Here is a 14766-nt window from a genome sequence, read left to right on the forward strand (position 1 = left end):
GGCATAGAAGCTCATTTAGCTACAAGGAAACATAGTAACCACTTATCTTGATGAAACAATCATTTGGGTGCAAATTCTAAATGCTCAAAGTGAGCTCTGTTGAAAAGCATTTCACTAAGCAATATGCAAAAATTGACAAATTGCAAATGGTTTGACATTGGAAAATATGTCAAATGAGATCATGGGAATCTAAGAATGGATAGGAGGGCATAAAAAATTGCATAGACCACAAGGGAACAAGTGGTTCATCATGACAATCAACTGAGTGGAAGACACAATCCTCCAAAGTAGGCTACTCAGGGTTTTCAGAAAATGCACACACAGTGAACCTATGCTGACCCTTCAAATCAAGTGCTTGAAAAACATGTCAAATATGACCATGAGAGGCTACAAGATGACCTATGCCATCTTTGATAAGTGCTCAATACTTTCCTAGTCATTTTGCATGATAGTCAATAGGTTTCAAAAGGTATCTCTCCAAAGTGAGCTATTTGGGCAAAATTATGGAGGGATATCTTTGAGTGCTGCAAGTAAATTTTCTCAACTTGGGCCCTCAAAATTTTGCAAATTTTAGAGGTCCTAACGGTGGCTCTTTCTCAGGGATGCATGCCCCCTGTGGGTATGGCAAGAATCTAGGTCTCTGGTAGAAGAAGACCATGTGCATACTCCATTGGGCTTAACCACTGTATGTTTTGTTCTTGAAAGCTGACATCAATGTTCACTAGGTGGCCCTGGGCCACCAAACATGTAAAACCGGTATTTAGCTCTATCAAAGGTATGATTTTCATCATACTGCATTATGACCAATTTAAAAGTGTCTTTTACCAACATATATGCTAATACACATTATAAATGACACAACTCAACCACCTACCATACTTATCATTGTTAGCATATTTAACTTTAATGGGTGTTAGAAAATTGTGCATATATTGAAATATATCACTATTTGAGATATACTTTTTATACCCACAATTCCATGCACATTCATACTTGATATGGTGTTCTTCATTCCCATTAACACTATCATGCCTTATGAAATTTTTATCCAGTTGATCTAAAAATTGGAAGCATTCCAACTCCATCACATGAGTAGGATCATTAGGCTTTACCTCAATAAATTCATCTTTGTTTTCTCCCATCCCATGAGAATTCATTATTGATCCTATCTCCCTCAGGCAAACCATCTTGAGCAAGGGTGCATACAATTTCTTGTTTGTGGGCTTGAGCTATCTAATCATCCCATAAATGGAAATCATCTCTATATTCATAGCAATATGAAAGGTATCATGTAAACTTGTTGGATCTTCGTTCCTCAACCCGTAACTCATCTCCTTATCAAATGCACCCAAATATACACATAGAGCCATTACATCTTGAGGTATAACTTCTTAGGAATCCTCTTTAGCGCCTTCATGAATCTCAAATTAAACTCGAGAACTAATTCACCATTTCCGATATGGATATCCATGAACTCATTGATGACCAAACTCTCACAAATTCTTTCACCGAATTGATCACTAAAGACTGATTTGAACTCATCCCATGTGTTGATTGATCTAGGTGACAAATATGAAAACCACTCTCTGGCCTCATCCTTCAGAGACTACACAAATAATCTTATAATGATGTCCTCATGGTCAATTTCATAATCATCCATCAAGTCCTTGAATCTCTGTAAATGTCTTTCAGCTAATTCACCCTTCACACCACTGAATTTTGGTAGTCTTTTTATGATCTTAGGTGGAATAGAATTTGGGTAGCCATAAATGTCACCAAAATTTGTGGCTCTATACTGCTTAGTGCTAAAAACCCTTCATTATATAACCATGAATCTAACTCATTTGGCATGCTTACATTTGAAAATATGAAAGGTTGAAACAATTTACAATACATTTTAATTCACTTTTACAAGCACATTACATTCAACCTTGCATTTACTAGATTACAAACATAAATTTAAGCATCTATAGATATGAAAATTAGACTATGCTTGACACATTCATATGAATCTTTTTGAAAAAATTGCACACTATGTCACAACATATGAACTAAAATTTACAGCCAGAATAGTATGTAAAGGTATTTCCTATCATTTCCCTTTTATGTAGTGCTGATTTCACTTAGCAAGGAGACTATTCTGCTCAAAAGTAGTTTTTAGATTTAAAAATATTCACTTAAAACCTTTGGAGAATACCTGGAATTGTTGTAGCCGTAGTAAGACTTTGTAGGTCTACAGATTTCTTCACATGTACAACTTCTTCACTTAGAGTCACCACATCTCTCAAGAGGAAATAAATTTTTTGAATCTTTTGGGCTTCTTCCACAACAGAGTCACTTCAATTAACAGTTATACATGTTGTAATGAAACTTCTTCCAAATCCAAAAAACTCCAGATTTGAAATAAATTCTAGATTCTTCAACTTTTCTTGACTCTTTCTCTTCAATGGATTTAGCAAGGACTCCCCAGCAAATTCACCATTTTGTTGGTGCTTTCCAAATCAATAAAATGCTAAGACCTAAAAGGTAGCCAAACTTTAAATTCAATCTTAACACATGATTTGGCCAATTAACCAGAAATAAACAATTTCCCCTCCACTTTAGGCTTTGCAGGAGCTAGGCAGGTAGACCTTAAAAATACTCTTGGATTTCCTATGTACGTTTCAACAAAGTATTACATTTAACAGATTGCTCTTAACATATTGAATGAAAATATATATGATTTAAATCTAGAATTGTCTTAACTCCGACTCTATATCACTTATTCATCCATGAGAGCAGATATAATTTAAAACCTACACCTAACAACAAGAGGGTTTAGAGGGATTTGATAATTTGATTTGTTTATGGAAATACCCAAGCCTTCAATAGACCAATGCCTGATCCTAAGTTACAGAGTCAAACATGAAACCATAATAGGAATAATATGAACAAATGGAACTCAATCAGTGCATTTCAGATGTTAATGCGTTACATTAACAAATTCACTTATCTTGTCATTTAAATTCTCCTTATAAATCCCATTTGTGCACCCAAAACCACAAACATTTATTGAAAGATTTTAATTCTTCCCTGAAGAAACCCATGAATAAACATTACTATCACATAATTGGATTTGATATTCTGTGAAGACAATTTCACAAATACCCTTGCTATCCTAAAAATTGTATGGATTTGAATACAAAACTTGAGGTGACAACTGTTTGAACAGAGAGATTTAACTCTTTCCTTGAAAGAGACCAGTGAGAAAACAATAAATTACAAAAGACCCGTAAATCTGAATGAAAACCTCCTAAAGGTATTCAATTCATATAACCAGAAATGTACAAAAATGGAGACAGTTTTATGAAAATAAGATTACAATTTCAGAAACTGATACATTTACTCATAAAACCAAATTATTGTATCAACACCTAACCTACAGCTCAGAACTCAAAACTATTCTATTTACATGCTTGGAATATGAAAAAACTGCAAAATACCTTGTCCTTTAACTACTTTGTTCTACACTTTTCCCTGCTGTTGTAACTAAAAATATTCCTTGTTGCTACTTCTCATGAAAGCATTTGCTTATTCATTTTCCCATGGGAAAATAATCACTCAGATAAACACCTCATCAACATCAATAAAATCTGCACATAAATTTTGTTTTACTGGTGATTATATTTTCACTTCCAATAAAAACATTCACCTGGAGAAAAACCACTTTCTCAGACACGTTTACCTTGGGTAAGCATTTCTTTGAGCTCTACATTTTTAATTTTTATTCCTTTACATACTTTGCACCTCTTAATGAAAATATTCATTTTTAGATTATATGCCCCCTTTTACTGATCTTCATATTGCCTCTATCCTGGACTAAAAATTTACCCATATCTACACTTTGGCCTCAAATATCAATACCCCTCGGTACATAGTTTATCCATTCCTGCTAACAATTGCAATTATAATATCTAATTAAATTCTTCAATTTATTTGTGCCTTGATGGGGATCAATGGTTCATTTCAAAGGTGCATGGAATTTTCCTTTGTTCCTTGCCACAAATTTAGCTTTAAAATTTCTAAAGCCTATCAATAGATACACTTTCTACAATCTATGTGCTCCATGTATTTCTTGAGATTACACAGGTTTGAGAATTTCTACCATAGCAGTTCACATTACTAACCCATGATTCCACATTGCATATTTTATTTACCAGAACATTTGTAATTATCCTATTTGGTAAAATGTCCCTATTTTCTATGGTTCTATGGACCTCGATATAGTGTGAAGGGAGAGCAATGGTTTTACATTTTTGACTTGACACATTGAACGCAAGTCTATCAGGGTGTTACAACCTCATTTGTGCTTTGATGAATGTAGTTGTCCTATTCCATAGCTCCAAAATTTGCATCCATTTCAACAAGAGCACATTAAGCTATAATATTTGCCGCTTGCATTAGTTTGAATACTTTAAAGATTTAAAAAAAATCTATCTAATACATACCCTGCAATCATTGTGTTCATAAATGACAAACGGTTCATACTTTGTGCTCTTCTTCCACATTTTACAAGTACCTCTACATTTTGATGGATGTTGATACATGTCTTAAATGTCCTTTTAGTACTGAGAGGAACATTTGAGTTTGGCGAAACATCTGCAAAGCATTTGCTTTAAATTTTTTTAATTCCTTTTATTGTTGCATTTTTTCATTTCTCTATCCTTTACGCATTGATGGATGTCCACAACATGTGTTTCCAAAATGCATCTTCCAGGAAACTTCTGTAGTTATAACAACAAATCTATTTTGTGCAGATCTCATAGACATTGCATCCCATGAGATGACATATTTTTGAGGCACTCTTCAAAATAGCTCACATGCCTTGGTTCTACTTCCACGCTTTGTAAATATATCAATTTGGGTGTTAAGATCTCACAGAGAAAATTCATTCTCAATGCCTTGTTGGCTGCCCATGTTTCTTTCCATAGCTTCCATATCAGAAAAGGTAGGAGATGCTAAGAAAGGGCATTGAGCTTTGGAAGAAGTTGTGGTGATCAACTTTACTACTGCCTATTTCATTTTGCCTATAAGTTTTTGTAGCCCTCCACTGAAATAACATTGCTTGAGGAGTTGATGAAACAGTTCGTGTGCTCTGTCTCGTGCTTCTACATCTTGCATACGTCTCTACCTGGGTATTTCTAGCCCTAGCCCTTTGTGCTCCCTAGATGCCCACACCACTTCCAAAAAAGCTCCCATAATAGGCAAGAATGATGTTGGGAGAAATTGTGAGTTCTAGTGTTATGCTCTCCATCATTCACTTGGGCTTTTTAAAAACAATATCAATACATTCGTATTGTAGGGTCATATCAATGCTTTCATATTTTGCCTGTGAATCACAGCTACAACATTCACTAAAATTCCTCTGTCATCTACGTTTTGTAGAATAAAACCTAACACATACTTTCACCCCGGAGTCCCGCACATTGGGATGGATAAAATTCAATGCCAACATGGGGGTGCAGGATTACCCCGCTATTTCGCATACATTTTTATCTTTAATTTGACTTTCATACGGGGATGTGGGTTCACCAATGAACTTATTTTTATCTGATTTGTTGAACCAATATTCCGCTCGCCCTCAAAAGGTTAAACTCAAGGAATATTTTTTCATGATACCCCTTTGCATGAATTCATAATGGCCCCCACCATTTCTTTAAATATTACCATTCTCCTGTTTATATGCGAGATGAGAGGGAGGTTTCATATGAAAAATATGCCCTCATTTTTTGCATATACATATTGTTACTTAAATCATGGGGTTGATTTAAATAATAAAATATTAATGTAAACTTTGAGAATGCATCTGATGAAATAGGTTGGGCCCGACTTAAATTTTTTTCTCTCTCAAACAACTGAGCCTTGGAACTAATCAAAAACCACTTCAATATGCATTTAGAGTGAGAATATGTAGAGTTTAATTATTGAAATTTGATTTTTCAACCACCTTGCACTTATACTTGCACCATTGGTGTTGCACTCCTCAACATTGAAGTATCAACAATTCGTTCAAAATTGAGAATACCAATTAGAGATTTCAATCAATTATAAGGAACAAAATATAAAATTTCCCAAGTGGAAATATAACATATCAAATACATATTGATAGATGAAATAAATTTCCTTGGAGAGAGGTTTCTTGAAAATATAGATTCTTGGCTCCAGCAAGCATTTTCTTTAAATGCTCATCAATATTTTGGAGGTATGCTTCATATTGAAATTACACACTCCTAATTTTATATTACAATATATCTTATTAATTATTATTTTAAATTTTATTTTCACATAATACATAATATTCAATACAATTCTAAAAATTGTTGTATTGGAAGAATTTGAAATAGTAGTTAATTTAGATAATATTTTTAGGTAGGTTGGACAAAGCAAATAGAAATATATATTTCACCAAAGTTTATCAAATATAAAGTATATAAACCATATAATTGATGATTGGTTGTTACTAATGACAAGATCTAGTGTCACTGTTACTTCAACATGCAATGAAGGCTTTAAAAGTAGTGTTCATGTTTTTTGACAAATGATAATGTTCATAGAAATAATATTATAAATTATACTCTTTATCAAATCTATTTACATGGTGAATTATTGTAAAAGATTGAATTGTTAGTTCTATAGAAGGAGATAAAAATGTTGAGCTTGACATATAATTACAACCCAGTAGCAATATTATGCTAATGTCAAAATCAAACTTAAGGATATAAGTAGGTCTTGTAAATGAAGCACTTGGATATATTGAAAGTACTATATATAAACTTGGAATTGGACCACCTTAGTCATCGACATATGTACTTGTTGATTTTGATAGATACTAAAGAATACCATTTGATGATCACCATAGACATAGAATTTTAATTATAATAATTCAAAAGAGTAGCACAAAATAAATACAAAGTTAAGATTGGCTTGGGCTTTAACATTATAAAAGTTAAATGGAATAACTCTTCAAAAAGTCACTATTAATATAGGTCCAACTGAGAGAGGTGGACTTACATTTATGACAATTTCTTATCTAAAATCTTTAGGACTAATAAATATGCAACCATTCACATATGAAAGATATGAAAAAATGAAAAAGGAAAGACAAATTGCAAGAAGAAAACTGGAAGAAGGTATTCTTCATGTCTTAGAAATCATTTGATGTAGCATGTATTGCTAGAAATCTCATGTACATACCACTTCTATAAATATCAAATAACACTTGAAAAATATTTACAATACAATGCTCACAAATAATTTACTCTATATTATTGTGTAATATATTTTTGAATTCAAATAGAAATTAATGTTTATATTTATATCAAATTAAAAATAATTTTATCTCATTCAAATTTAAATGTAAATTACCAGTCATTATTTACCTACATTATTATTCACAATTCAATGATAACAAATAATTTACTTTTTTCAGTTTTTTGTTTTTGTTATTACATTTTGCCCTAACAATAAAGTGCATGTGATTGCTAAAATAATCATGTATCCTACAATATATAGTACTTAAAAACATGTACTTAGACTAACAATTCATTTAATTTATATTATATTTAATAAAAAATGTAGAACACACATTATTTTAATTATAATAATATAGTATTATATAATATTATTTACCTAGATTATTAACTACTATTGTAATAATAGTTACCATTATTAACTAGATTATTTAACTAGATTATTATAATAATAGTATTATAATAATATTATTACCTAGATTATTTAACTAGATTATTAACTACCATTTTGCGGAGGCCAGCGCTGCCTATATTAGGCTACTCATGGCGAGTAAGGAGGGGTTCAAGTGGGTCTGGTTGGAGAGTGATTCGCTTAACATTGTCAAATGCATTAAGGGATGTACAGTGCCTAGCTGGACTATTTCAAACTTAATCAAAGATTGTCTTGAAATGACAGCCGACTTGGAGGATTTCAAGATTTCGCATGTTTTTCAGGAAGGAAACAATCCAATGGATCATTTGGCCAACTTGGCGGTTGAATGGTGGAGAGGAGAGGAAACTTTCTCATAAACCCTGTGTGACCTGGCAAGAAATGATGCCAAGATCTATGACCTATCCAATGAAATTTATGATGGGATGGGAGATGTTGGGATGGTATTTCAAATTATTACCACTTTGAGAAGTATTATAACGTTCAGTTTGCCTTGTTTATGGTTTGCTTTCCTCCTGGTTTTTTTGGAATCTCTAATTTGTTCAAGCTTCAAAATGGGAGGTGGGAAGAATAGGTTTGAACCCACAACCTATGATAAGTGGCAGAAGAACAAGGAGGTTTGGGAGGAAATTTCTGATGGTAGGATGGTTCCTTTTTTGGAGAGATTGCATGGTCATAAGGCCATTGTTATGGAAAGCTTTGTTAAAGGGTGGAATAAGGGTGTGTTGACTGCCTTTGGTGTGGAGTTTCAAGTTGATGAAAATCTGGTCGCCACTGTTACAGGCTTGGATATGAAAGGCAAAAAATTCTATAGAGACAGGAAGTCAGGTGAGGAGGCTATTGCTTCCTTTCATGATAAGGAGAAGGAAAGACTGACAGTTACAAAGATGGCGGACGACGACTATAACAGGAAAGAGCTGATTTCCCTCTGGGTTGATATGGTAGAATTTATCATGAGTTACATCACCTGGATGGTAGATATGCTAGTATATTTTCTCATCATTTTACTATCTTAAACCATTTTAGGCATGGTAGATTGATTTCCATTCCCTTTTATCTTGTTTCATCCTTGGAGAATAGTTTAGTTAAACACTCTGAAAACTAGGATAACCCTATGATTCATGAAGGGATTATCTTGTTGATTATGGAATACGCCCAGGCTCATGAAGTGAAACCCTCACCCAAGGATAAAACCCACATTTCCTCCGTTAACCTTGATGTGCAGTTGGTTTCTGATACGAAAATGGATGAGGATGACACTAGTATGGCCATGGACTGGCGAGATATCAAGGATATGGAGGACCCTGAGTATAAACCAAAAATTGAAGGGGAGTTTATGGTGACCTTGGGAACTAATAGCAGCAAGAAAACCAATCCCCCGAGGTGGGCGGCTAGTAAGTTTAAATCTAGCAGCAGAAAAATGCAAGACTTGGAGCCTCCCACCAAAAAGAAATCGAAACTTACCAAATCTAGTGGGTCCAAAGCCTTGGACCACGAGATTAGGTTAGACATCCTTATCAAGGTGAATGATGAGAAACAAGGGAGTGCGATTAAGGAAAATAAAAGTCAGATAAAGGAGGAGAGGGTGATGGGAAATTTTCTATTGGAGGCTACTAGAAGTCAGGAGAAATGTTGGAAGTGGGTGGAGAAGGAAATTGGATCCCTAAAAGATGGGATTAAAGGGATTCTTGACACCTTCACGAAATCTCCTGGGCCCAACAAATCTAAGATGATCATGAGTATGGTCTAGAAAATTTTGCAGGATGTGGAAACCATGAAGGTTAACCAAGAGCGCATAATTGAGAAGCTCGAAGAGGATATGAGTGAGATCAAGGAAAACCTGAACAATCTGGTGGAAATCAGTAGGCAGGCGATGACTAATAGCGCGGATGGCTTGGAAAAGATTAATTCCATGATGACTGATTATAGAACTAGGACCATCACGAGTGACCCTCCCATGGGAGAAATGTAGAAAAAGATTGCTTTGGAGGGTGGATAGAGTGCCGCTACTGGAAAGATTAGTTCAGGTCTGTGTACTAGAACCAGGAGCCAGAGCTAGGACCAGGGAACCTCCAGATTCATCATGGAGGACTTGGAGAAGATTAATAGGAGTATTATTCAGAAAAATACTGAATTGATGCACTCTCTTAGTTGAGTGCATGGTCCTATTTTTTAGTTCAGCTTTTGTTTTTGGATGTCAATCTGTGTGGGGCTTGTCCCCTATTCTGCTTAGTTTTTTGGTCTAGTTGGTTGCTTGCCTTGGTTTGTAAAACTTTGGGTTTCAGGTCCCCGTAAAACTTGTTTATCTTTATCAAAAACTACTATTATAATAATCTCAATAATAAATAAATACTATATATCTAGATTATTAATTATTAGTATATAATGTTTTTATTTATAAAAGTATACTTATCATATACTAATATCTCCATTTTAATATATCTAGATAAATTACGTCAAGATATATCTTTTCAACAAACCTTTTTTGTTTGTCTCTTTATTTTGAATCGTCACCTCGAGAGGGATGTATCTTGGTGCAATGTAGATTTATTAAGATAGATATGCTAGTTAAATAATAATACAAATAATAATTCACAAAAGAAATAGTGTCAAGTTGGTTCACAACAACTAGTCAAAATTGGTGAGAATAATAGTTTTTGGACAATGAAAGAATGTGTTGACATGGGTGTGACTCTAAATTAATAAATAATTTGTAAATGGTGAAGATATGAGAATGTGTGTAAATGGGAATAAGATATGGTTAAATATAAAAGAAATAAATTATATAAATACAAATTAAAGAAATAAGAAAAAATATATAATTATAAATGAAACTCCACTCAAACATATACTACTTATTGATTCATAATGATATATAAAATTAAATAAAGATTAATATAAATATTATTTAACAGAACTATGTTTATAATTTTTTTTGAAAAATAATTATTAAAAAAATATTTATAATAAACACAAATGATAAATGATTCACAATATATTTGATTCATTTAGTTGTACGTATAAAAAGATGTGGTACTCAATTTCATTTGTTTCTAAATTTTCCTACTAAAAACTATAAAATTCAATCGATTGACATGCCTGCAAATTCACAGAATAGAATTTCAGGTAGATAAAATATTTGTTTTCAAAGATGTTTAATGAATATGGAAACACAATTTATTTATTTTTAATTAGAAGAAGTATAAAAAATTACAATGTATCAACGAACAGTCAAGAAACTGCCTTCTAGTAACAGAAAACAAGACTATCCAAAAAAAAGCACAGAGCGGCTGAAGCTATACAAATCACAAGACATTATCTGAGCAATACATTCATAAATAGCAGACATAACAGTCTCTGCTGCATAAGAAACACAACTTTTAATGGTAAACAACGAACAAAATCGTTCGCTTATGTTAGCTGAAAAGTAGAGCTGATAATTATGCACATGAATAGAAACAATTCAATGTAGATATAACATAAAAACACCTTAAAACTTAACCTCGCGGATAGAAAACGAATATTCGAAAGCACAAGCATCGACCCGATGCCAAATGGTACGAGGAATCCAAGAGCGAGCTCGAGCTGCCAAAGCGATTGAAATTTGGCGAAAGCTTTCTTATCTTTACTTTTCAGCTTCTCATGATGTGGGGGTACTATAACGATAACGGGGGCACTCACGAATGCTGCTATCGTCCACAAGATTGAGACTATCAAGGTAATCCCGGACAGTCGGGACAGCGCTGTCTGTCTTCCGGAATAGGTGTCTCCCAACAGTTGTTTAACTACCCACGCCACAACCACTGTCAGCGAACTTGTGAAGGCCGCAGTTTCAGAGAATATGAAAAATCTGAAAAGTCTGCGAAATGCCATCTTGGCTGCTTCATAGTGTTCACTGTTTATGTTATCGTCAATTCCTCCTGGGATTTGAAAGATGGCTGCAAATGTGACGGTGGCAATCAGTGAGGCCACCACCATGTGTGTATCTACGATATCTTTATCAGAAGTTGTATTAGAGTTTGGTATGAAACTCCACCGAATACCTCCTGCGTTTTCCAGTATCTGTTTGATGGTGGCACAATTGGGCTTGTGTGGAGATGCTGCAGATGCAATGTCAAGTGCAGTCATGTCTTCATCGTTCAAGGCGTTAATGTCTAGGGCATTCACGTCTGCACCTTGAAATGAGACATGGTGTCTCACCAGCTGCATTCATCACAAAATAATGTCGCATTACATTTCTAATTATTCAAATACGTCTTCTTACAAAGCCTAAAGTCCAGAGATAATTCATTGATAATTCAGTCTCAATTTGTGCCTATTGAAGCCATACAATATTAACAATCAATTATGATACACAAGCAGTGGATGGAGCATTGCACACTATCGAGAAACATTATTCTTGTATCATCGAACTTTCAATTTGTTCCTATCCTCAAATTTAGTCAACTCATCAACATAAATATCAATATTATATTATTCCTTGATGTGTAATCGTATTGATTCATTCTTTTAAAGCGGACCCCAAAAAAATGATATGGCAATACAAATTTCATGTTATATTTTCTATCTACATTGAGATTTTGCGAATTTTAGAATAATTATGTATCTCAAAGCATTTAACACTCATAAACATATATCTTAAATAAATATTTAGTAAGAAAATCATAATGGATATGTTGGCTACGTTTTATTTACTAAATATTCTTAATTGATTTTCAAAAATCACATTAAATAATTTGTCAATTGATTTCCAAAGACATGTTATGTTATTTGATCTGATTTGTACTTCAGTCTTTTCGTTCGGTGGTTGGCAGAGTTTGGTATTTGATCCGGTGAGCTCCTGTATGATCATATCTTTGGTTGACGATTTGGGAGAAAGTTTGGGATGTTCATGTGTAACTTTATTTCAGATGGTTCATGATTTGGTGTTCCAAAAATTATCTTTCTAGTCTAAATTGCTATTGTTTGGTGTTCTTGAGAGTTAGTGTGTCGAGTGATGAAGATTTGAATAAGTGGTGTTGGTGCAACTATTGCGGATGGTTCTAACATGTTTGTGGGTGTTTCTTGATCATGTTCTATTTTTTTGGTGGTCTGCATTGATCCTTGAACATGTTCTTGGTGATTTTGCCAATCCAGTGATATTCTTTGTGTTAAGTGGTATTCTTGGTGGTGTAGCGCGTTGCGGTTGATCTAGGCAATATTTTCAGTGGTTATGCATGATTGGAGATTTGGTTTAGGTCCATGCTATGTCTTCTATGTTATTATATTGGTTTGATGGTTGATTTATGTATCGTGTTATGTAATTTTGTAATTAAGGATTGAGGGTTTGGTCGACCTTGTAGTCAAGGTTGACGATTTCTATAAATAGGCGATATAGTCATGTAATTTGTTTGTCAATGTTGTGTCTGCATTATCAGAGAGTGATGTATTTGTGTAGAAGAGAGTTTATCGTTCATTGTGGTGTATTGGGAAAATATTGTTGTAGGGCAGACAAATGTGCTTAACTGGAACTGCCATCAGGCATAAGCAGATGCTATATTTGTAGTTCATGTAATCCAGATTGTAGTCCAATCGTTACTGTAAGGTAGTGAACCTTCCCTGAGGGTTGGAGCCTTCTATGTCATCTTATTTTGAGAATTGATCTCTAGGAAGTATGCCTAAATGCATGTGCATTCCCCATTGTAACATTTACACATACTACTATAGAGTATCACCTTATTATCGGTATTTTCCCACCGTGTTTTTTTACTTAATTGAGTTTTTCACATTAAAAATATTGGTGTTATATGTGTTGTTGTTATTGTCCTTATCATTACTCTTGCTGTAGTTTCTTAGAGCTAGTATTGTGCTTGATTTGTTTAATCTGATGAAAGTTGAATCACCACCCTCTCAGTTTTCCTTGTTTGTTTCTTCTAAAAATTGGTAACAAGGCTAGATCCTCTGAAAGAAGCTTAACCACTTGAGGAGATCCAAGATGGAAACCTATGTGTTCAAGAAGGAAATTCCTAGATTTGATGGAAGCAATTACTTTGTTTGGAAGAATCGAATGGAAGTTCATTTGAAATGTCTTGGAGATGAGTATTGGAAGATCACAAAGAATGTCTATAATATTTTTCAGAATGGACCATTTATTGTAGTTGAGATCAAGGATGTTGAACATAACGTAAGAGCTGAGGAAGAATTATTGAGTACCTTAACTAATTTAGAGATTACTAATGTGATGGGTTTGTAGAGTGCACATGAAATTTTGAAGAAGTTGGAGACCTTGTCTGAAGGAGATGTGGAAGTTAAAGTTGTTAAGTTGAAAAGTTTTAAAGGGAAGCATGAAGCATTGAAGATGGGAGAAGATGAAAACATAACATCCTTTATGGCTAAGGTGAATGAGATTAGCTTGAATATTAGATATGTCGGTGGAACCCCTGAAGAAGATGAGATAGTATGACCAGAGACATGTTGGTTGGGAATCTTGTTGCATTTGAGTTGAGCAAATTTGGATAAGCATATGGAAAATATGAGACTGTATTCAAAGCCATTGTATCCAGGAAGCAACGATATGATCTAGGAGAGAGTTCACGTTGGTTATCTAGATTTGAAAGAGAAAAGAGCGAGATGGAAAAACAAGAAAGAGAATTGGATGAGATTGAAGCTCCTTTAGCTCGGAGATTGCCTAAAGGAGCTAGTAAGTATGATGGGAAGTTACCTTTCAAATGTTTCTCTTGTAATAAGATATGACATTTTTCGTCTAGGTGTCCTGAGAGAATGTCTAGATATGATAAGCATGAAAGACATGATAGATCTGATAAGTATGATAGATATGAGAAGCATGATATGAATGATAAACCCTATAAGCCCTACTAGAAGTATAGAAATCAAAAGAGATGCTACTATGTTGTTGATGAAGGTGTGATAGACGAAGAATCAGATAATGGGAATTCAAAAGATGAATTTGTATTTATTTCTATCAAGGAAGATGATCTGGAATCAATGAATCCTATAAGTTGCATTGTTGAGGAGAAAGATGAATGGGTAGTTGACAATGATTGTTCA

This window comes from Cryptomeria japonica, chromosome 5 (genome assembly GCF_030272615.1).
Source record: "Cryptomeria japonica chromosome 5, Sugi_1.0, whole genome shotgun sequence".
NCBI lineage: Eukaryota > Viridiplantae > Streptophyta > Pinopsida > Cupressales > Cupressaceae > Cryptomeria > Cryptomeria japonica.